The sequence below is a fragment of the Palaemon carinicauda genome, chromosome 26, assembly GCF_036898095.1.
Source record: "Palaemon carinicauda isolate YSFRI2023 chromosome 26, ASM3689809v2, whole genome shotgun sequence".
Taxonomy (NCBI): Eukaryota; Metazoa; Arthropoda; class Malacostraca; order Decapoda; family Palaemonidae; genus Palaemon; species Palaemon carinicauda.
Genome location: NC_090750.1, coordinates 30,249,440 through 30,273,652, shown reverse-complemented (window position 1 = coordinate 30,273,652; position 24,213 = coordinate 30,249,440). Strand labels below are relative to the sequence as shown.

The window sequence follows — 24,213 nt, the reverse complement described above, 5'->3', positions numbered from 1 at the left end:
AGAAAATTGGTTCTGTGTTGACAAGAAGTACTTGAGTACCTACTCGACAGATGGCGCTGTTGATGTACACCCCCACCTGTATAGCGATCACTGGCGTATTCCGCCCGTAGGTTTTTTCTGTCGGGCAGCAGAGCTGCAGCTACATGATCACCGGGTAAGTATATTCAAAAATTTATTTTACTAATGAAAATAACATTTTTTCCAAGTTCGACTTACGTCTAGATCGACTTACGACATGTCTATCTGTCCCTATCTCGATTGTAAGTCGACAACTACCTGTATACTATCACGAAATAACTTTATTTGTTATTTAACCTTTAAAGATAATTTTATTTTATACTCTGATAGAGCAAATCACATTCACAGAGAAAGAGTTTCCAATGTACAGTAAATATCTACATTTCCCTGTTTGTATGTACATTTATTCTTTATTTTAGATTACTTATTTCTGTTCTACATTAAAACTAAAATTAATTTGTTTGTAAGCCTAAAATAGATTCATATTAGCCAGATATTATTCAAGATGCATTTCTAAATAGAATACACAACTGGAAGTGGTTATTTGTGTTTTAGCCTAGTGACAAGTAATTTCGACTTGTCCTTCTCTCCTGGAACCAATATCCTGTATGCCTGATTTTAAATAATTTTTTTTTGTGAGTTTTATGATTTTTTTTTTCAAAGGCATGGCTAATTTGTGAGGACCCAGGTTGCAGCAATAGAACGAGGCGTATTCCTCTTCGTTTTTCCCGTGGGTTTCCAATTTGCAACTTTTGTGAACGTGGTGTCCTTTTTAGAGAGGTAAGTTTTTATTTTGTATATTTTCTAGTCCGTAACATTTTAATAGGTTAATGTGTTGGAGAATTTGTTACTGTTATCCCAATATTCATTCAAATTTAAGGTTTTTGGCCAGGCTCCTGAGAGGATATTATAGTGTATTTAGTGATTGAAATTGTGTTCATACTAATTTTACATACAGAGCAGCATATTTGAAAAGTAACTATTAACCCCTAGAAGCGTCATTTAACGTATTTTACATCCAGGTATTTCCACTTCGTTTAGCACCATTGAACATAATTTACATCCAGTAATTTTCAATTATTCCATTGAATCTTGCCAGGTAGTCATTATGCTTCAACCATCAGTCACTGGTTATCTGACCTTTACCAAATAAATGAAAAATAAGTTTACTCCCATCTCTATTCCCCTGTGATGCACAGTAGACCTGATTGGTCGCACCACTAGGCAAACACAACTGACCATTACACGTGAATAACTTCTTATATCGTTGTCATGCTTACTGTGTGGACTGTTCTCTTATGCTGACTTAATTAAAGATTGAAATATGTACCCTAATGGTAGAGCTCAAAATAGTTAAAAGATATCTCTGGTTATAAGATTATTTGCAGTTCACAAGGTTTCCAAAGTTTTTCAATAAACACACAGCTGAACATGTACTATAAAGCATAATGACTACAAGGTAAGTTTGTTCCATAACTGGAATACAAACCCACGTTATTTATTAGGGGTATTATTTTTGGCGAAGCTGAAAGGACAAGATATAGAATTTAGCGAGGCTTATCTACCCATCCTACTAGGTAGGGGGGGGAGTGGTAGCTCGCTACCCCTCCTGCTCACACACCTGTGACTGAGTTCACTTTTATTTTTGGTTGGGGGGGGGTGTCTTTTCTGCTCTTCCTCCTCGCTTATTTTGTACTGCCATTAATCGTTGTCTTTTTAACTACGTTTACTTTCTATATACAGCATATGAAAACATTCATACATATATATATATATATATATATATATATATATATATATATATATATATATATATATATATATATATATATATATATATATATATATATTGTAAGCTTTCTTTAGTGTTGTGCTGGTTGTGTGACAGTGTAGGATCGCAGGTTCTCAAGGACTGAAAACCTCTTCTGATCTTTCTCTCTTAGACAAGGTGTTCCTATTGGCGGATGGCCTTCCGTCTACTCAACCGCCACTTCAGGGGATTCATCATCATTTGGATACTCCTCTATTCGGCTGATATCGTCGCCTTGCCCTCTACGTTTTTTCAAGTGGATTCTGCTGGGTAGGGAGTACGGACCTTCGAAGCTTGACTTCAGTTTTGCTCCCTCCAAAGGTCTTCGCCGCTCACTCGTGGCGGCCGGCGGTATCCTCTGCGGGGGTAACACCTTTCCCGTTCACGGGTTAGGTCGTGCTTCTGAATGGTTTTCTTCATTAAGTAAAATTATAACTGTTGTTATTCAACTTTTCAGCTTCGTCTCCTCTGGGAACCCCCTTCCCGGCGGGGGGTCGAGTAGTTCTCCCGAGTAGTGAATATTCTTAGTTGAATTGATTAATTTTAATTCTTGTTTTGTTACAGTTTATTCGCTGCCTCTCTCCTCCCGTCGATGTCAGTTGGGGAATGGAGTGCGCAGTCCTTATTGTGTGTCTTCTCTTATTGTGTGTCTTCTCTTAGTAGACACCTTTCCCGTCTGCGGACTAGGTGCTCCTCCCGAGTGAGTTTTTGTTGCATAACTTATTTTATTTTTCCTCAGTTAGCAATGCCGTTCTTCGTTCGGCTAAGATAGCCGACGTAGAATAGCAGTACCATTCTTATTAAGGAATCTGCTGTCACTGCGCCATCACTTTCCTGTCTTTTTGCGCCTGTGGCAGCTCCTGATTAGCACACCATCTTCAAGGAACTAGCTTCGGCTACGTTTTCTCATACAGCGCTCGATGCAGATCTTCAACTTGAATAAGGCTTGTCAATAGGAAGCAAAGAGCGCTGCCCGGAGGTCCTCTTCCAGTGGTTGGACTACTTATCCGGGGGAGAGTTATCCTCCCCAGGTGTTGTATTGTCATCCCTTCTAAGATAGAGCTTACCTTTATCATCACATCAACTCGTATTGCTGTTACTGTTTCTTCGCCTATGACTACACTCCCCCTCCCTTGCTGAATCGATTTTTCCGTGGGGGGCAGACCAAAGTCCAAGGCAAGTCTCTCCTGCAAAGTTAACACCTCTCTTGTTCGCGAGAGAGACCACTCTTAGAGACTCCTCTGTGGAGGACTGCTGCCAAGGGTCATCTTGCTGATCCACCGGCCCCAGAGGGCGTCACCGTGGGCGTTGTTCCCGACATGCTTTCCCTCTTCTACGCCTTAGATGTGCGCCTTCATCTTCAGTGAAGACATCTCTCTTTGGCTCTTCAGCCTCGTTAGAGCCTTCCTCTGTAGAAGAGATCTTCGCATCGTCTTATGGCTCTCAACCTTCGAATGTTGATTCTCCTGCCTCTTCAGGGTTTTGTCACCGTGGTCGTTGATCCCACCATTCCGGGCCTTTGCCTAGTTCTTCGAACTCGCTCGCTCATCAACAAACCCCGGTTTGTCACCCACCGTCGAGGTCTCGTTCGCGAGCCTCTCCCGGACATGCTTGTACTTCCAAAGGCCACATCCCGTCTCCAGGTCATCGTTCAGCTGTTCGCCGACCAACTGTTCCGACCTATTCCAGCTCGTCTTTCTCCAATCTCGCCAATTGATGATCACCAGCTCTCTGATAGCAATCATCACCTTGCTGATCATCAGTTCACCGATTGCCAGCTCGCCAATCACTAGTTCACCACTCGCCTACTTGTCAATTAACCCCGGTTCATACCGCACCGTCGAGGTCTCATTTGTGAGCCTCACCTGAGGATATTTGTCCTTCCAGGGAACATTCTGTCTCCAGACTATCAGTTGGCATTTCACCAACCAGCTGTTCAACCTACCTAAGCTTACCTTTCTGTTAGCTCCAGTGTCGCTGATCGTAAGCTTGACAATCTCCGATTGCCAGCTCACTGATCGTTAGTTTGCCAATCTCCGATTGCCAGTTCACCGATCGTTAGCTCGCCAATCTCCAATTGCCAGTTCACCGATCGTTAGCTCGTTAATATCCGATTGCCAGCTCGCTGAGAGTTAGTTCACCAATTTTCAATTGCCAGCTCACCGATCGTTAGCTTACCAATCTTTGATTACCAGCTCGCTGATCATTTGCTCTCCGATCGGCAATCGCGATCACTGATTGCTAGCTCGTCTTCCACCGATGGCTAATCGTCAGCTTGCTGATCGATAGAACGCTGATTGCTGGCTCACCAATTTCTGATCATTAGCTTGCCAATCGCCGATTGCTGAATGCTAGCTCATTGACCACCAATTGTTAGCCTGCCGATCGCCGGTTGCTAGCCAATTGTCAACCTGCTGATCACTAGATCGCTAATTGCTAGCTCATCTTTCTTGGATTGTCGACCTCTAGTCTCCCTGATCGCTGATCCCCAGCTTACCGATAGCCAATTGTCAGCTTGCTGATCTCTAGCTCAGCAATCACCGATTGCCAGTAGTCAGCTATTGATAGCTTGCCAATCACTAGTGCTCTGATCACCGATCGTTAGCTCAACACTCCGATCATCGAACTTTACTTTAACCATACATTTGTCGATTGTCAGCACTCCAAGTGTCCTCTCAGAGCTCCAAGAGCTAATCGATAATTCCTGAGTCGCCGATCACCAACTAGTCGATTATTGATCCATATTGCTGTTCCTCAGCTTATCCGATCATCCGCCAGCTCTCCTATTTTGTGGCACTGATTGTCAGCAGGTCGATCGCCAACCCATCTTGTCCGCTCAACGGTTGCCAGCCTGCCTTGCCAACTCAACAGTTGGAAGCTCAACAATCGTCGATCGCAAGTCAGCGATCACCGATCGCTGATCATCCTGTCGATTGCCAATTGTCTGCTCGTGCTTTTGCCAATCGTCAATCTCCAGCTCATTGACCTCCGATCACCAATAGGCATCTCGCTGATCACCTTTCGCCTGTGACCTCAGACTTTCCTCGGTCTTGTCGTTCGCCAGCCTTACAGCCCTCGTCAGACCAACTCTCCTCGTCACCTGCTCGTCAACGAAGTCCGGTTTATGACTTTCCAGTTAGTTGCAACCACCCGATCACTCATCCTTTAACGATCTGTCGGCACATGACCATTCGCCATTCAACAATGGTTACCCGCACGTAAACTTATCTAGCGGTTCGCCGCTCACCTACAGTTCACCATTCACCTTTGGCTCTTCGATCGCAAACCTGCTGGTCGTCGAGTCAACCCACCAATCAACGGCAGATCACCGCTCGCCGACTGATCAGGCAGTCTTTGTCTGCTCGTCAGACACCCTCTCAGGCTCACAGATTGTCAATTCGCTGATCACCGACAGCTTGCCATTCACAGCAGTTCGCCGCTTAGACTCATGAGTCACCCTCTGCCCATCATTCCCCATTAGATCGGAAGGCAAACGACACCCTCCTCTCTGCTCACCGTTCGCCATTATGTCAATACACTAAAACGATCGGCAGGTGATCGGCAGCCCCCATCAGCAGGTTATCGACAGGTGACTACTCGCGAGCACTCTCCAACTGCACAGTGGCCATGGCCACGATAACCAGCCTTCGACCATTGTCAACGTTTGCAAGAACGACACTGTTCTAAGGCAATAGCATCACCCTCGTCAGGGTGCAAGGTAAGGTCAAGCGTTGTTTTACCTACTTCTTCATCAGTTAAGGCCGAGTTCTCTCCCAGGAAAGAGTCCTTATGGAGGGTATCGCATCCCGTTTACTCATGTCTCCCTCCACGGGTTAAGACCTCGGATTCAGCAAACTTCTATGCGAAAGGATCCGTAAAGGAAATGGCCCTTTGGGCCGATGTCCACACCATGTTGGGAAGGTTGGACAAGTGGTAAGATCACAGATCTTCATGTGCACGCTGGACCTAAAAGGACGCATACTTCCAGATCCCACACCTTCCATCTTCAAGGAAGTATTGGAGATTCAGTCTAGACAACAGGAAATACCAGTTCAGAGCACTATGCTTCGGTCTTTCCACAGCACCCCAAATCTTCACCATTGTTCGCCCTATTATCGTCCTGGGCTCATTGGATCGGCATCCATCTCCTCTCCTAGCAGACTCGGTGGCAACCATTCTTCAGCACTGAGACAAACTTCTGAGGTATGCCAAGATCTAGTGATCATGGTAAACCTCGAGAAGTTTTTCCTGCTTCCCACTCAGAAGACTGCCATACCTAGGAATGATTTTAATCACCTATCTCTGCAAAACCTTCTCATCAAAACTTAGGATGATGAGGTTGAGAAAGGTCGCAAGACCTTTTCTTGAGACGAGAAGAACTCCCAGCGCAGAAGTGGCTATGTCTCCTCGGACACCTATCATCCCTGGCCCGTCCAGTTTCCAATGGCCGCCTCAGAATTTGATCTCTTCAGTGGCAGCTTGAGGCCGATTGGCATCAGGCCTTCGATTCCTAGGACATTCTGATCCCTATAGGACCAGAGGAAATGACGGACCTCAAGTGGTGGGTGGCAGATGAGAATCTGTGGAGGGGTGTAGATCTTCTCGTCCTAACCCCAGTCTTGATGCGGTGTTTAGACACATCAAAAGAAGGGCAGGGGACCAACGTGCGGCACCACATGATCTTAGGCCTCTGGCCAGAGTCCAAAAAGTGACTTTACATGAATCTCTTAGAGAGGAAGGCCATCTCTCTAGTCCTTCAACAGTCCCATCTGATCCCGGGGAGCCACTCAGTGGTGGTGATGAGCAACAACACCACAGTAGTGGTTCACATCAACAAGCAAGGAGGAACTTGTTCGCAGCCCCTATCCCATCTAGCTGTAGAAATACCGAGATGGGCCGAAGTCCAATTGGTACCTCTATTAGCCCACTTCATTCTAGGGGAGAGGAATGTGCTCGCCGACAACCTGAGCAGAGCATCTCAGATAATGTGTACCGAATGGTCTTTGGATCACATAGTAGCCTACAAAGTCTTAACTTTGTGGGATTCTCCAACCGTGGATCTGTTTGCAACGCCCCTTAATTTCAGGCTCCCGCTGTTCCTCCAGTCCCAGACCCTAAGGCTCTCTGGTAAGATGCATTCCAACAACAGTGGGGATGACAACGAAGTTTAAGCCTTTCCCCTGTTCTGTCTGATGAGAAGGGTACTCAAGAAGGCCAGAACATTGTTCAACCACTATGGCATTAGGCGGAATGGTTACCGAACCTTCTGCAGCGCCTGACAGGGCCTTCAAGAGAACTCCCTCCACGACACAATCTACTCGGACAACTGCCCGTCGACATCTACCACCAAGCTGTAGCTTCACTATGACTGCCTGCCTGGAGACTACCCAGCACCTTCTCACTCGGAGAGGATTTTCACAAGTTGCGAAGAGGATGTCTGGGTATCTGCGGAAATCCTCAGCAGCAGTCTACCAGGCATAGTAGAATGTCTTCTGTGGTCGGTGTCATGGAAAGGGTATCTCTCCACTCGATGCCACTTTTCCAGCAATAGCGGAATTCCTCGGGTATTTGCATGAGGAAAGATTTCTTTTAGTTTCGGCAGTGAAAGGCAAACACTCTGCCTTGAGCCTCGCCTTCAAAACTGAAAGGAAGGGACATCTCATCGCTAGATTTTTCTTACTCAAGGACTTACGAACTTGCCTATCCTCAGTCGGAAGTGAGACCTCCTCGAAACATGATTCGAGTTCTTCAGTCTCTAAAGAGGCCTCCCTACGAATCACTACACCAGGCAACAGATCTCCACTGATCTTGGAAGTGTTCCTACTAGCTTTGACCTCAGCCAAACGGGTCAGTGAACTTCATGGTCTTTCATACGATATCGGCCATTCAAGGGGAAGGGGAGAGGTAACGTTCAGCTTCGTCCCTGAGTTTGTTGCCAAGGCTTAGAATCCAGGGGTGATGGATCCTAGATTCGACTCCTTCCGGAGAACGAGTCGTCGATCTGTAACTGACCATCCAGATCATCTGTTGCTGTGCCCAGGGATGAGTTTGAGGCTCTACCTCAAGAGAACAGCAACAGCCCACCCCCGGGTGCCTCGGCTGGTCTTCAGTTCCGGTAGAGACAAGAGGAGGATCACCAAAAACGCCATCTCGGCATGGATTCACAGAGTCATCAATTACGCTCTGAATCCAGATCCTCCTCCAACTCGTTGACCTGCCCCTAGCCTTCAAAGGAAATTACTCTGTAACGCAGGTTCTACAAGCAAGGGTGTGAATGCGCTAGGCGACTTTCATAGCCCAATACCTGCAAGATGTGACCCACAGGAGCTCGATATAATCTCTTTCAAGGGTGTAGTAGCTGCACAACAGCTGGTTGAAAACCTCAAGCTCCTTATTGGACAAGAAGCAGAAAGTTGAGGGCATTGTTACCCAGTTTTTGTCTGCTTGAATGAATACGAATGACTGGCTCTTTTTCTTTTCTCCATCCTCCCCTTTCATGGGGAAAGCAGCTGCCTGGGTTCTTTGCCCAAGGTGACCTCAACGAATGCGGGTAAACCATGCTCTCTTGTGTACCTAGAATTGTGTCAATACTGTTCCGTCCCCATACCCTGGCGAAGTGGTATTGGAAAAGTCTTGGTTACAACAGTTTTCCCTACAAAGACGGTGAATAACTTTTACCTCTCAACACAGCTTGCGTAGTCCGCAGTCCTTCTGTAACAAGGTTTAGCGAGGTGTTAGGGACTCCTTATTTTTGGTACTAACCTACTCAAGAAAAGAAGCCCCTGAGTAAAGCCAAAAGTCAGATGGGCATCCACCCTCCTAATGGGTGAGTCACCCCTAATAAATAGCGTAGGTTTGTATTCCAGTTGCAGAATAAATTACAAATTCAGAGGTTATTTGTATTTTTCTTAACGATACAAACCTTTTCCTATTTATACAAACTTACCCGTCGACCCTGTCCCCCTTGAAGTCCTACCTCCAAGCAAAGTGAGCTCAGTCACAGGTGTGGGAGGGGTAGCAACCTACCCCCCTACCCCCTGCTAACTAGTGGGATGGTAGTTAACCCTTGCTAAATTTTAACGGCTCGTCCTTTCATCTTCACTGAAAGTAATACCCTTAGTAAATCGATAGAGGTTTGTATCGTTAAGGAAAATAAAAATTACTGTACCTCTGAATTTGTCATATTTAGATAATAAATGTTTATTGTTAAATTTTTTTTTTTTTGCTCTTATTTTATATACTGTAAATGAAATTTTTAAAAAATTGCAAAATGAACCATTGAAAAAGAAATTCATTTATTTTTTCAGTGAAAAGCTGTAAGTTCCTATCTTTAGTTAACAGTTTTTTTTATTGTAAAATCAGTTGGGTAATATATTCTATAAAAGAGCCTGACATTTGAGTTAAAAATCTCCTAATGATGAAAGTGTCAGATTTAAGGTGTTAACCCATTATTATGTTTTAAAGGGTTAACCAATCATTATGTTATAGGTAAAAGGTGAAGCCAGTATTGTGTTATATATGTATTTAATTGCTAATTGAGTTATTCTTATTTTTCAAGTATACTGAATCCCAACTCTACAAGCAACTGTGTTTCTATGATTACATCTTTGACTTTGCCAAAGCTTGTCACAAAAACAAAGATGATCGTAAGTATTCTGAGATTTGGTAATACAATCACTCCTTGAAGTTTGTGGGGTTTAAGTAAGAGAGACCACCTTGAAATGTAAAAATATGCTAAAAGTCTTTCCAGTGGGGTCAGATAACTTTACCTTTTTCACTAAAGGAAATCATTCGGCTTGCTAGCACGCTTCCGTAAGAAATATGACTTCACAAGACATGTGACGTAACCTCTATGAAGAATGACTTGCCAAATATGTAAATCCTTTTTTTTTTTTTTTTTTTTTTTTTTTTTTTCTCTCGCAAGAAATGAAAGAACATACTAACTTACCCATGCAAAAGTATTTCATTTTCATAATGTAAAAGGAAATATATTATTTTCAAGTGTACTTTCCTTAGACAAATATCGATCTATTATCATAGATTGAATAAAACTAGCATAGTCAAATTTAAGCTACGTAGTTCTCATAACAACCGATACAAACCCACAAAATACTTAGTATTGTTTCTTGATATTTACATAATGGGAATACTAATACTAATCGATAACATAGCCTATTGGAAGGAAATCACTGTATTGCCTGGTCACTTACTGCTGGTAATGTGACGTCACCAGACAAGATATAAACTCATCAGATATTAAAACTTTTCTTAATGTAGTTTTTACTGAAAATTGATAATGTATATTATCAATAAAAGAAAATACTAATTTACCAAGATAAATCAGTTTATTTTTATACAAGAAAATAGATTATTTCCAAGGAAATATTTCACCTATTAGCATACTATTTCCGATAGACATTACGTCATCACCATGAAAAAATTATCGTAAAGTAGAACAGTCGTAAGTCGCGTATGTCATAAGTCGACGACTACCTGTTAATAATAAAGGATAAAAAAGGAGTAAAAACCCCCTAATTTTATTAAATGCTTATCTATTCCTATGTGGATACAAACTTCTGAGTCATTTATATGTGGTCACTACTAAACATGTTTTCTATGATGGGCCAATCAAAATTTGGTTGATTGCAGCCTGACCGCATCACCTGCAGTCACGCCCGAAGGCTTCCCAAAACTTGGCACTTCTTTCAGACCACACTTGCCTTCTTTACCTAGAGTAGGGAAGTCGAGTAGGAGATTCACTGATACCTATGCTTGTCAGGAATCAAGGAGAAGAATCATTCAGCCAGATTATGCTATATGCATCTCCATCTCACTGCATGATGACATCATCACACGCGTCAACCTTGCTGCGTGGGAAGAATTTTCTTCATGCGCAAGGCAAGCCCACTATTTATCCCAGGATATTCCCTGTAAAGATAGACCATATTCTAGCTTTAGGCGAGTATTTTTCTCCGCAACAGTGTAAGGTTAGGGTACCCTCCCTAGGAAGTTCAGATGGTGGCCAAAATTATGGCCTCACGATCATGATTGATGAGCAGGCATTTCCCTTCACGTATGATGGAAGGCGAAGGTAGGAAAGAAGACTTTTACCCTATGTCTGCAATGGAAGAGTCTGACTTTAGAGTCGGCCTGACTAAAAGGTGAAGAGGCCTGATTCGGAGACAAAACTGGGGCTTTTCAGGTTACTAGCCATTTGCTTGTAATGCAAGACATTTGCTTGTAATGCACCAAATGTGGAGGAATTACATCCAGAGGATGAACAGGAAAGTAGATTTGCGAGACCTGTCTTTGCCCACTTAACTTGCCGTAATGTGCTTACGAAGGAAGAAAGGGAGGGCATTCGAGACAATCAGTGCTCTTATAACCCTGATAAAAGGATTAACAACCTCATCCTCCACCAAAGAAACATGACCGAGTCTACCTTAAAGAAACCTGTCACCGAGGATGAAGCGGAAGACTAAGATTCAGTCGCAAGCACACAATCCTAACTCAATTATGACCTGAAACTCTCAAAGCCGAAGGGAGAGGAGCTAAATCGATTTAATATGCCGGTTTCAGTCCCGGAAAATTCTCTTAAGGCCAACAGGCCACAGGATTACCACAGCTGTCCCTGTCTGAGCAAAGAGATTTATTTGCTCCCTGAGTGGCTTTTCACAGCCCATTGCAGTTTATTATTTACAGCCCTAGTTGGAAAAGCAGGATGCCATAAGCCAAATGGCTCCAACAAGGAAAAGCCCAGAGAGGAAAGGATATAAGGAAATAAATAAACTATATAAGAAGTAATGAAGAATTAAAATAAAATATTTTAAGAACAGTAACAACATTAAAACATGTTTTATGTGTAAACTATAAAAAGAGACTCATGTCAATCTGTTCTACATAACATTTGCTGCAAGTTTGAACTTTTGAAGTTCTACCGATTCAACTATCCAATTAGGAAGATCATTCCACAACTTGGTTACAGCTGGAGTAAAGCTTTTAGAATAGTGTGTAGTATTGAGCCTCATGATGGAGGTCTGACTATTAGAATTAACTGCGTACCTAGTATTATGAACAGGATGGTACTGTCCGGGAAGATATGAATGTAAAGGATGGTCAGAAGTAGGAAAAATCTTATGCACCATGCATAACGAACTAATTGAACAACAGTGCTGTGGCAGGATGTTTAAAAAACAAGCCCCACACCCTGAATCACACCTACAGACAATTGTCTCAACAAAACAAACTTTCCCCTTACGTTATCTATACCAGACTCTTTAACAGAAGGTAAAAAAACTAAACATAACCTTAAAACTATATTTCCTTATATTCTAGAATATTTAACGAAAAACACCAGCAACCACACTTATAACTATAATAATCATTTAATACTAAAATAAACTGCAGTCAAAATCTCAAAATAACTAACAAAAACTTAAAAGTAACAAAAAAAACCAACAAACAAAAACACTTTTAACATATAATATAGGTGTGTGGACACCTTCGTCCACACAAGGGCTAACAGTCCTTTCAAGCCCAACGCAACAACTCGGTTGCAACGCCACACTATGGCAACACTGACACTCAGTCAATACAAAATGTATTCATTGATTTAAGCCGTGAGCGTAATCATAATCATCATCATCATCATCATCATATTCATCATCAGCATACGTATTAACCAGGTCCAAAAGAAATTCAAAGTCCGGTGATCAATAGGTCTTTCGTTTCAAAGAGCAGTCATATAGAAATCCTTTATAACAATCCAGGCCATCAACACTATCTTCAGTCAAAACAAAATGTTCTTAAAAGGAATAAGTAATTCCAAGGAGGAATCACGGCCTGAAAATAAAAAAACAAAACACTTACAAACACTCCTAGCTAACTAAACTATCGCACTATAATAAAAGATAAATAATAAATAGTTCCTATTATTCACAATCACGACAAGCAAAGATAAACAAAACTGTACTTACTGTCAAAATAATCAAAACACTTCCACGCTGGTAAGAAAAATAATAGATATAATCCAGCATTCAATCACACAACTGCTTCAGGACGCAGTCAATCAAAAAAAGCATTCGCTCCGAAACATTCACCACTGTCGTAACCTAACTAAAAACATAAACAAACAATCTCATTTGTACCAACAGTCTTTCCCACTACAAACAATCATTCGCTAAATACCACTTGTTCTTCGGCGCGCACCGCGGACACACACACACAAACACACACACACACAAACACACACACACACACAAACACACACTCTCGCGCGATCTAGCAAAACTAAAGCAAATGAAATTCTCTCTCTCTCTCTCTCTCTCTCTCTCTCTCTCTCTCTGGATTTGGCAAAAAACAAAAATTAAAATAAAACAAAAATAAATCCTCCACATTCCTCCCCCCTTACTTTGCCAAATCCTTCTCACACAACACTTACATTATTTATTCATAACCCAGTTGCAGTCGGGAACGGGACCTCTACTCCGAGTAACTGGGCCCCCATATACTCTCTCATTCACTTCTTCTTTATCACAATCATTCGCTACATTAACACTATTCCTATCTAAATCCCTATCATCTAATATATCATGTACAATCATATCTACCTCGTTCTCATTTGGCTCTATAATTACACTCATTTCTGTAAACAGTTCATCCATTTCATCAAAAACATTCTCAATTTTAGTAAAAGATTCATTCATGCTACTAATCATTCTCCTATCTCTCACTCTCGCATTCGTCATCCTTTTTTTTTTACATCACCTAAGGAAAAGCCACACACACTATAGGTACCATTCATACTCAGCCATGATTCATCTGTATTAACACATTTATCTTCCATACACACTTGCACATTTACACCCTTGTCATACTTATTCGTATTCTTACCTATACCTATAAATTTCCCTTGCACTTTCTCCTCACTTAAAACTTTCAAACGCCTCTTTTTCCTATATTCAACTAACACTAATTGTTTATTTTCCAGCCCTAACTTCTCATGCATACTAGATTCATACTTGTTCATTTCCAACCAATTATTCATCCCATTCTCACAAACATTGATCCTATTCCTTCCACACACACAGGAGGACTCACCCAGCTGAACCCTCTTACACTCTAGTTTCCCAAACATGCTGGCTGATTTACTCCCTTCTTCCTACATACCCTAGCTACATGCCCATCTGCACCACATTCAGTACACTTACCCCGTGGCTCCTTGCACATTCTAGCATAATGACCATCCTTACCACAATTACCGCAAATCACATTTGTACGATTACTCCGACATCCACTCTCTATGTGCCCTGTCATACCACACCGATAACATTTTACCCCTTTCTCTTTCTTGCACTCGCTAATTCTATGCCCTACCTCACCACATCCAAAACAAGCACCTAGAGCCCATCTACATTCATTCTTCTTATGACCTTCCTTTCCACACCTATAACACTTTTCATTACGGACACGACTATCTGACATACCTCGATGCGCACTAACACTCCTATCCCTCCAAACCTGATTCCCTTGCCTAAACCCTTCATTTGTCCTTACAGGTATTCCCACATTACTTGCCCTAACACTCCTATCTACTACACTATCAGCTACCCTCATCGGTCCTCTCATAACAGCATCTCTAAAACTAACAAATTCTGGCACACTTTCCTCCATTCCAGTTCTTACACTCACAGATTTACTTTCTTTCATACATCTATCCAACTCGTAATCCTCAACTATCTCTAAAATATCATCCCATGTCAATCTTTCTTTCGTCCACCTCATTTTCTCCTTCCGTTTCAAATTAACAAACTCGGCAACATTCTCGGGTACAGTAGCCAAAAACTTCTTCATCAACTCCTTATTCTCATTTATGCCTTCATCCCCATACTTCTTCCTAGCTAACGTTTCCAACCTACATACGTACATTGATATCGCTTCTCCTGCATTCATCCGTGTTTCATCAAAATCATTCTTACGCTTATACTTAACACTCCCTTTCATACGTTTTACCTGCTCAATTATTCTCTTTTTCACACTTTCATAATCAACGTCCCCTACACTCATTATCACTCCATACATCGTCAACAAATACCCAGTCAAATATTCTCCTAACTCCCTAGCCCAAACTCTTTTACTATCACCATACTTATCCTGACAATACCTCTCATACTCCTTGAAAAAATCATATACATCCCTACTGCTATGCTCATTGAACCTTTCACACCGAGGTACCTCTCTCATAAACTCAGTCTTACACACATCACGTTCATTCTCACTGCTATCATCACTGTCTACTCCCTTGTTACCTTCTTCCTCATTTGAATATAATGAATCCACTTCCACACTTAAATTCCTATCCTTAACCATTCCCTTCTTACCCTTTTTCTTACTTACCACTTTCACCCATTCACGATCGTCCTTGCTATCAGCCTGATACTTTTTCTTCTCTTTCTTCACATCACTTTTACCTTTCCTTTCATCTTTCCTCTCACCTTTCTGTTCATCCTTACTATGCCTAATTCCATTATCTTCAATATCACCATCACTATTACTACTATCACTTTCACTTCCTTTCCCATTATCACCTACCTTAACCTTCTCTTCCACTACCAACCCATTACCCGAAGCTGAGGACACTCCTCCGACTGCACCTTCACCCATTATAGTTTTCATCATCCCCATGACTTGCCCCATCATAGCTTCCAATCGGTTCTCCATCCGTTCCTCATTCTCTTCCATCCTCATCTCAAAACATTCTTCCACTTTCTCTACAGTTCCCTTCAACTCCCTAAGCTCCTTCTGCATCGCCTCATTCTCCCAGTTCAACCTCTCATTCTCTACTAGCAACCTCTCTTTCTCAACTATCAACATCTGCTCCCGTTCTTTATAATGCTGCAATTCCTCCTCCAAAGCCTTTAATTTACCTTCCATTGTCGTTAACCTTAAATCTAAATCCTAAATATAACCTTTGTGAAAGAGTCTGGTTCAATCCCACCTCGACTGTCCCTGTTCGGGCGCCAAAATAATGTGGCAGGATGTTTAAAAAACAAGCCCCACACCCTGAATCACACCTACAGACAATTGTCTCAACAAAACAAACTTTCCCCTTACGTTATCTATACCAGACTCTTTAACAGAAGGTAAAAAAACTAAACATAACCTTAAAACTATATTTCCTTATATTCTAGAATATTTAACGAAAAACACCAGCAACCACACTTATAACTATAATAATCACTTAATACTAAAATAAACTGCAGTCAAAATCTCAAAATAACTAACAAAAACTTAAAAGTAACAAAAAAAACCAACAAACAAAAACACTTTTAACATATAATATAGGTGTGTGGACACCTTCGTCCACACAAGGGCTAACAGTCCTTTCAAGCCCAATGCAACAACTCGGTTGCAACGCCACACTATGGCAACACTGACACTCAGTCAATACAAAATGTATTCATTGATTTAAGACGTGAGCGTAATCATAATCATCATCATCATATTCATCATCATCATCATATCCATCATCATCATCATATTCATCATCAGCATATGTATTAACCAGGTCCAAAAGAAATTCAAAGTCTGGTGATCAATAGGTCTTTCGTTTCAAAGAGCAGTCAAATAGAAATCCTTTATAACAATCCAGGCCATCAACACTATCTTCAGTCAAAACAAAATGTTCTTAAAAGGAATAAGTAATTCCAAGAAGGAATCACAGCCTGAAAATAAAAAAAATAAAACTATTACAAACACTCCTAGCTAACTAAACTATCGCACTATAATAAAAGATAAATAATAAATAGTTCCTATTATTCACAATCACGACAAGCAAAGATAAACAAAACTGTACTTACTGTCAAAATAATCAAAACACTTCCACGCTGGTAAGAAAAATAATAGATATAATCCAGCATTCAATCACACAACTGCTTCAGGACGCAGTCAATCAAAAAAAGCATTCGCTCCGAAACATTCACCACTGTCGTAACCTAACTAAAAACATAAACAAACAATCTCATTTGTACCAACAGTCTTTCCCACTACAAACAATCATTCGCTAAATACCACTTGTTCTTCGGCGCGCACCGCGGACACACACACACACATACACACACACAAACACACACTCTCGCGCGATCTAGCAAAGCTAAAGCAAATGAAATTCTCTCTCTCTCTCTCTCTCTCTCTCTCTCTCTCTCTCTCTCTCTCTCTCTCTCTCTCTGGATTTGGCAAAAAACAAAAATTAAAATAAAACAAAAATAAATCCTCCACAATGCCAGAGATTGTTTAGATCAGGAATAAGAAATTTAATAGACCATAAGTTCCTCTAACAAATTAAGATGAGATTCAGCATTTGACGACAGGCAGTAGAACAATCCTCGAAACAAGGTACAATGAAAGAATTAAAAAAAAACTTCTTCAGAATAGATTGATCACCGAAAATCTTAAAACACTTTCTCAATAAGTAAATTTTTTGTTCAAATTAGCTGTGGAGAATCATACCTGAAATGTTAAAATGAGTCATCCAGAGTTTAAAAACATTATCAATGCTGATATCTGTATGTTGAGGAGCAACTGTCCTTGACCTACTTACAATCATACTTTGAGTTTTATTAGGATTCAACTTCATGCTCCATAATTTGCACCATGGTCTAATTTTAGCTAGTTCTTTATCAAAGGATTCAGCAACCCCAGGTCTACATTCAGGAGATGGAATTGATGGAAAGGGAGTAGCATCATCTGTATATGCAACAAGATTGTTTTCTAGACCAAACCACATGTCATTTGTATATACTGTAGTTTGAAGAGTAATGGGCCAAGAACACTACCTTGTGGAACACCAGATATCACATTCCTATACTCATTATGGTGCCCATCAACAACTCTTTGCGATCTATTGCTTAAAATTCAATAATGATGCTAAGAAAAGACCCACCAACTCCCAACTGTTTGAGTTTGAAAACATGGGCCTCAAGATTAACATGGTCAAAGGCAGCATTAAAATCAAGGTCAACCATACGAACTTCCTGACCACAATCAAGGGATTTCTGTACAGCACTGGAGATTGTAAGAAAGGCATTATTATTATTATTATCACTAGCCAAGCTACAACCCTAGCTGGAAAAGCAAGATGCTATAAGCCCAAGAGCTCCAATAGGGAAAAATAGCCCAGTGAGGAAAGGAAATAAATAAATGATGAGAATAAATTAACAATAAATCATTCTAAAAACAGTAACAACGTCAAAACAGATATGTCCTATATAAACTATTAACAACGTCAAAAACAGATATGTCATATATAAACTATAAAAAGACTCATGTCAGCCTGGTCAACATAAAAACATTTGCTCCAACTTTGAACTTTTGAAGTTATAGTGATTCAACTACCCGATTAGGAAGATCATTCCACAACTTGGTAACATCATACATATATACACCAAGGCACTTCCCCCAATTTTGGGGGGTAGCTGACATCAACAATGAAACAAAAACAAAAAGGGGACCTTTACTCTCTACGTTCCTCGCAGCCTGACAAGGGACTCAACCGAGTTCAGCTGGTACTGCTAGGGTGCCACAGCCCACCCTCCTCCATTATCCACCTCAGATGAAGCTTCATAATGCTGAATCCCCTAATGCTGGTACCTCCGCGGTTATCTAAGACACCGGAGGAAGCAGCAAGGCCTACCGGAACTGCGTCACAATCGCTCGCCATTCATTCCTATTTCTAGCATGCTCTCTTGCCTTTCTCACATCTATCCTCCTATCACCCAGAGCTTTCTTCACTCCATCCATCCACCCAAACCTTGGCCTTCCTCTTGTACTTCTCCCATCAACTCTTGCATTCATCACCTTCCTTAGCAGGCAGCCATTTTCCATTCTCTCAACATGGCCAAACCACCTCAACACATTCATATCCACTCTAGCTGCTAACTCATTTCTTACACCCGTTCTCACCCTCACCACTTCGTTCCTAACCCTATCTACTCGAGATACACCAGCCATACTCCTTAGACACTTCATCTCAAACACATTCAATTTCTGTCTCTCCATCACTTTCATCCCCCACAACTCTGATCCATACATCACAGTTGGTACAATCACTTTCTCATTTAGAACTCTCTTTACATTCATGCCCACCCCTTTATTTTTTACTACTCCCTTAACTGCCCCCAACACTTTGCAACCTTCATTCACTCTCTGACATACATCTGCTTCCACTCCACCATTTGCTGCAACAACAGACCCCAAGTACTTAAACTGATCCACCTCCTCAAGTAACTTTCCATTCAACATGACATTCAACCTTGCACCACCTTCCCTTCTCGCACATCTCATAACCTTACTCTTACCCACGGTAACTCTCAACTTCCTTCTCTCACACACCCTTCCAAATTCTGTCACTAATAGTCCAAGCTTCTCTTCTGTGTCTGCAACCAGTACAGTATCATCCGCAAACAACAACTGATTTACCTCCCATTCATGGTCATTCTCGTCTACCAGTTTTAATCCTCGTCCAAGCACTTGAGCATTCACCTCTCTCACCACTCCATCAACATACAAGTTAAACAACCACAGCGACATCACGCATCCCTGTCTCAGCCCCACTCTCACTGGAAACCAATCACTCACTTCATTTCCTATCCTAACACATGCTTTACTACCTTTGTAGAAACTTTTCACTGCTTGGTAACAGCTGGAATAAAACTTCTAGAATACTGTGTAGTATTGAGCCTCAAGATGGAGAAGGCCTGGCTATTAGAATTAACTGCCTGCCTAGTATTACGAACAGGATAGAATTGTCCAGGGAGATCTGAATGTAAAGGATGGTCAGAGTTATGAAAAATCTTATGCAACATGCATAATGAACTAATTGAACGACGGTGCTAAAGATTAATATCTAGATCAGGAATAAGAAATTTAATAGACCGTAAGTTTCTGTCCAAAAAAATAGGATGAGAATCAGCGGCTGAACACCAGACAGGAGAACAATACTCAAAACAAGGTACCATGAAAGAATTAAAACACTTCTTCAGAATAGATTGATCATCTCGTGCTCCAAGCCTTTACGAAAGTCAAATTGCAAATTAGGTAACAGATGATTACCTCCAGCAAACCTATTAAGATGTTTTGCCAAAAGATGTTCTAAAACTTAGGTAATATGGGGTTTTGGATTTTAGGCGGTAATCAGTTGGACTTAAGCTACCACAAACACATTTACATGGTAGAGTAATATTACCATTTCCCCAACAGGTGCTAAAAGCTCCTCTTGCTAACTTTCACTAAATACCATGTAACTTTGGAGCTGAATTGTATGAACTGAAGTATTCTATGAAAAGGTTTAATATATTTGCATACTCGAGATTTTGCCAAGCTTAAACTATTCTTTGATACTAATAGTTGTGTTTGTTGAAAAGAGTTTTTACCTTTACAACTCGTTTTATAAGTTTGTCTAGATAGTATATGTTCTTTCAGTGTATAGTACATTAATTGATATGCATTGCTTAACGAAAAAATGATAAGTGCCCTGTATGTTTTAAAAAATTTAACCCTTGAAATTCTCAAACAAGAAAATTTTCTTTCCTTGTACTGTAGTAACTGTTTGTTCTTTTTTTGTTATCCTTCAAATCATGTATAATCTTATTATATTCATCTCTTTTTGGATCAACGAATCCTATGTAACTTTGTTATTTAAGATCATTGTGGTTCCTTGACTGCAGTTTTATTTTTTTATTTTTCACATTTTTTCAGGTATACGCCATGACTTTTTGAGAAAAGCATACAACACACTCCAGTCAGAAGTACAGAAAATTTTGAAATTAAATGCATATTCTGAAGTTAATCTGACAAGACTGTTTGGAAACCTTTTAGTCAAGTCACAAACTCGGTGTTCATGAAGGAACATTTAATTGGTTGTCAGTGCAAAGTATCAATTGTTGAAACTAATGAATTAATATTTAATAGTTATGACAATTCAAAAGAAAATTGAAGTATTTATTCTTTGAGCACTAGTTTTTCATTTGGTTTAACTATGTGAAGTGTTTTATAAGTGCATTATGGTCTGATGATTACTTATTGCCTTACATAAAAAAGCAGTCACCCGTTTGCATGTCATTTTAGTTCACAAATAAATGTTTTCTAAAGAATATAATGCACTAATACCTCTTCCCAAGATGGTAGTTCAAAGTATTAGAACTGTAATGTATATAGTATTAACACAGGACTATAAATTAAGGTCTCAGAAAGAGAAATTGTAATTAGGCTTGTTTGTATTATGGGAATCTTTATACGGCATTTGTACTAAATATGAAAAGATTTTTGTGCAATCTATTTTTTATTAAAATAGATTATATACATATATATATTAAATGTAAATACAAGGACAAACGTTAAGCTATGTTATTATCCATTTCCACTGCTTATATTCACTATTCAATTATACTAAGGGAGTGTTGAGGGAGCAGTATTATCGACATGGAAATTTTAATAACTATTTTTTATAAAATAACTTGGGCACATTCAAGATTATTTCAGAAAAAAAAAGTTGTAATAATGATTCCATATATCTTGAATTTTCCAATATTAAGGCAAGACAGCGTGTTTTATTTACAGTAGGGTATTAGTATAAAATGCATTCTTAGAAGTAATAGAGGTATAGATCAAATAATTCATATGATTTTTTTTTATATAGAAAAAGGATTATTTCAATAATGTCCTTGCTCATCGTAACATAAATAACACTTGAAACCACCTCTCTACCATCGAATCAGCTGACACAATTGGTTTCCTTCATCATGTTGTTAGTCACTTGATTGAAACTGTTTGAAAATATATCTAAATATCATGTTTATTTGAATATAACCCCTCTTTCATAATGCTGAGTTCCACATTGGCTATGACAGAGGCGCAGTGTTATAAAACTAAATTTTTTTTATGAATGTGACCTTCAGGTCATATTGCTTAAAATTTTGAAGCATGAGCTTTTGGTATTTGTTTACAAGAGCACGCTCTCCATTTGCTCCAAAATTACCCAATCCTGCAGCTCTCCTCTTTTTGTACAGTAATTAGGCTAGTAGGTTCTTTAAATGCTTGAGAAGAAAAACAAAATAGCAAGATATGTTGCGCAAGGGGGGAGGGGTTGGTGGAGGAGGTTCTAAACGACCTGGAGCTGACGTCGTCAACATAGTCAATCAAAAGAGAAGTTCGTGGCGTCAGCGGACATTTGGTATATATTCAAACTATATACTAAATTGAAATTGGATCCATTACTCAAAAGTGTCACTATTTGTGAATTGTATATTTTATTTGGTAAATACTTGACAATAAATCTAATTTTTTTTAAACAAACTTTTTATGAGAATGACTATTTTTGCAGCATATGACTTTTCGTTGGCTGGAAATTGGCAGGCATCCTTAGGCGGTGCTCAATAGATGGCGTTAGTATAGCAAAACATCGTCTGGGAAAATTAGTCATTCTCGAAATAGTTTCTTTAAAAAAAACACTTTAATAAGATTTATAATCAAATATTTACCAAATATAAAATATACATTTCACAAGTACAGTAGTGACACTTTTGAGTAATTACTCCATGTTAAATTTAATACATATTTTTAATATATACCAAATGTGCGCTGACGTCATAAACTTCTCTTTGATTGACTATGTTGACGATGTCGGTTCCAGGTCGTTTAGTACCTCCTTAACCAACCCCTCCCCCTCCCCCCTTGTGCAGGATCTTGGTATTTTAGCTTTCCCAGCATTTAGAGAACCTCCTAATTACTGTAAACAAAGAGGAAAGCTGCAGGACTGCATAATTTTGGTGTAAATGGAGAGCATGCTCTTGTAAACAAATACCGAGCTTTTTTACTTCAAATAATTAAGTGAATTAATCCTTTCATAACCTATACCCTCCCCTCCTGGAATCACCAGATGCCTGTTCTCTAGGTGGACTCTACTACTGGTGGTCAAGGATCTCGTCCCACCTCTGGTTTCCCCTGCTATCTAGTGCATTCCTACTTGAATACAAATGTTTGTCCCTTAGTATGAATACGTTTTTAGCTTGGCTAGAACTCTGCAGTTGAAATTCATAACGTGGTGTCGGTAGTTACTAGCAGAGAAACCTAGCCCCCAGCCAGCACACCGAGGAGCCATTTTGTTTTCAGTCGCCCAAGAGTGCAAACCTACTGCTGGTGCCAACCAACTATCAGTTTTAATCTTTTACATTTTTATTTTTAGGTAATTGTCAATTTGTTGTATGTGAGGAAGAAGAAAGGTTTTATAGTTTTCCAGAGAACTGTAGCTGACTGACAGTATCTGTGTAACCAGCTGATATACACTTCTTGTTTCTGCTTATCAGCATTACTATTGTTTTTTATTCCATCTCGAGTGCGGACTAGTGACAACGATGTCGTCATAACTGAGGAATTTGGACGTCATTGCACACTGTTGATAGAACTTCAAGTTACACCACCTCTGCCACACTTGTCTTTTGACGATGCCATAGGAAGCAAATTGCTTCCCCCATCTTTTCTTCTTTATTGATGAATCACTCCAATAAGACCGATGGATTGGAGTTGCACATATGTGACTCCCACTGTTTCTCACCCCGTGGGAGATACAGTGTTGCCCAAGAGTCCCAGTATAAGACGAGATAACATGCTATACATAGGCATGCAACCATGCTTTCTCGTTCCCTTATCTGTTCTCACTTGTTACTATGCACGCCCCCTCATCTGTTCACTCGTGCATTCCTGTAAGAAGACTGCCACCCCTGTTCGCGCATACCCATAATAGCTCTCTACTATGCGTGTACTCCTAGAGCAACATGCCTTAGTGTGCTCTCATTTGTTCACACACATCCGCATCTTCTCTTGTGTGGTCCTCCAGAAGCAAATCCTCATCTGCTCTTGCTTACCTGCCAACAATATGTTCTATGTGCAGCCCAATCTGCTCGCTTGCTCAATCTCCTGTCTTCGCTTGTTTCTGATTGCATTTGTTGCCCTCATATATCCGTGCCTTTTAAAGCACCCTCAGCTGTTAGTGTGCTCCCTTCTACAGCAATGCCCCCTCACCTGACTTCCTAAAAAGCTGCACTCTCCCTCTTCTGAGAGCTCACATTTGCTCTCCAATAAGGTAAATAAACTTAGAGTTCTATATTCGCCAGAGCATTTAATAGAGAATCCATACCAGGAATATTCCTTCCTCAAGAATAGGTATCAATATGCAATAAAGGTGCTTACATACAAGCTTCTTAAAAAAAAAAAAAAAAAAAAAAAAAAAAAAAAATTCCTGCTCTACCAGTAGGAAGGGCATTGCCCTTCTCTCCTTTTCCTACACAGCCCTCTCTGGCTCTTGGGAGAGAGAAGGAAAAGCTGTGTATGGA

At 40.4% G+C, this 24,213-nt stretch overlaps 1 long non-coding RNA gene across 1 annotated transcript in view; it reads left to right on the top strand.

Moving 5' to 3' along the window:
• Positions 1–21,223, top strand: part of LOC137620137 (uncharacterized) — a 30,918-nt gene extending 9,695 nt beyond the window's left edge. Inside the window, exons 2-4 of the long non-coding RNA XR_011039989.1 lie at positions 682–798; positions 9,387–9,474; positions 20,582–21,223. This is a non-coding gene — a long non-coding RNA (uncharacterized lncRNA). The remainder of the gene's footprint in view (positions 1–681; positions 799–9,386; positions 9,475–20,581) is intronic.
• Positions 21,224–24,213: the final 2,990 nt, after the last annotated feature.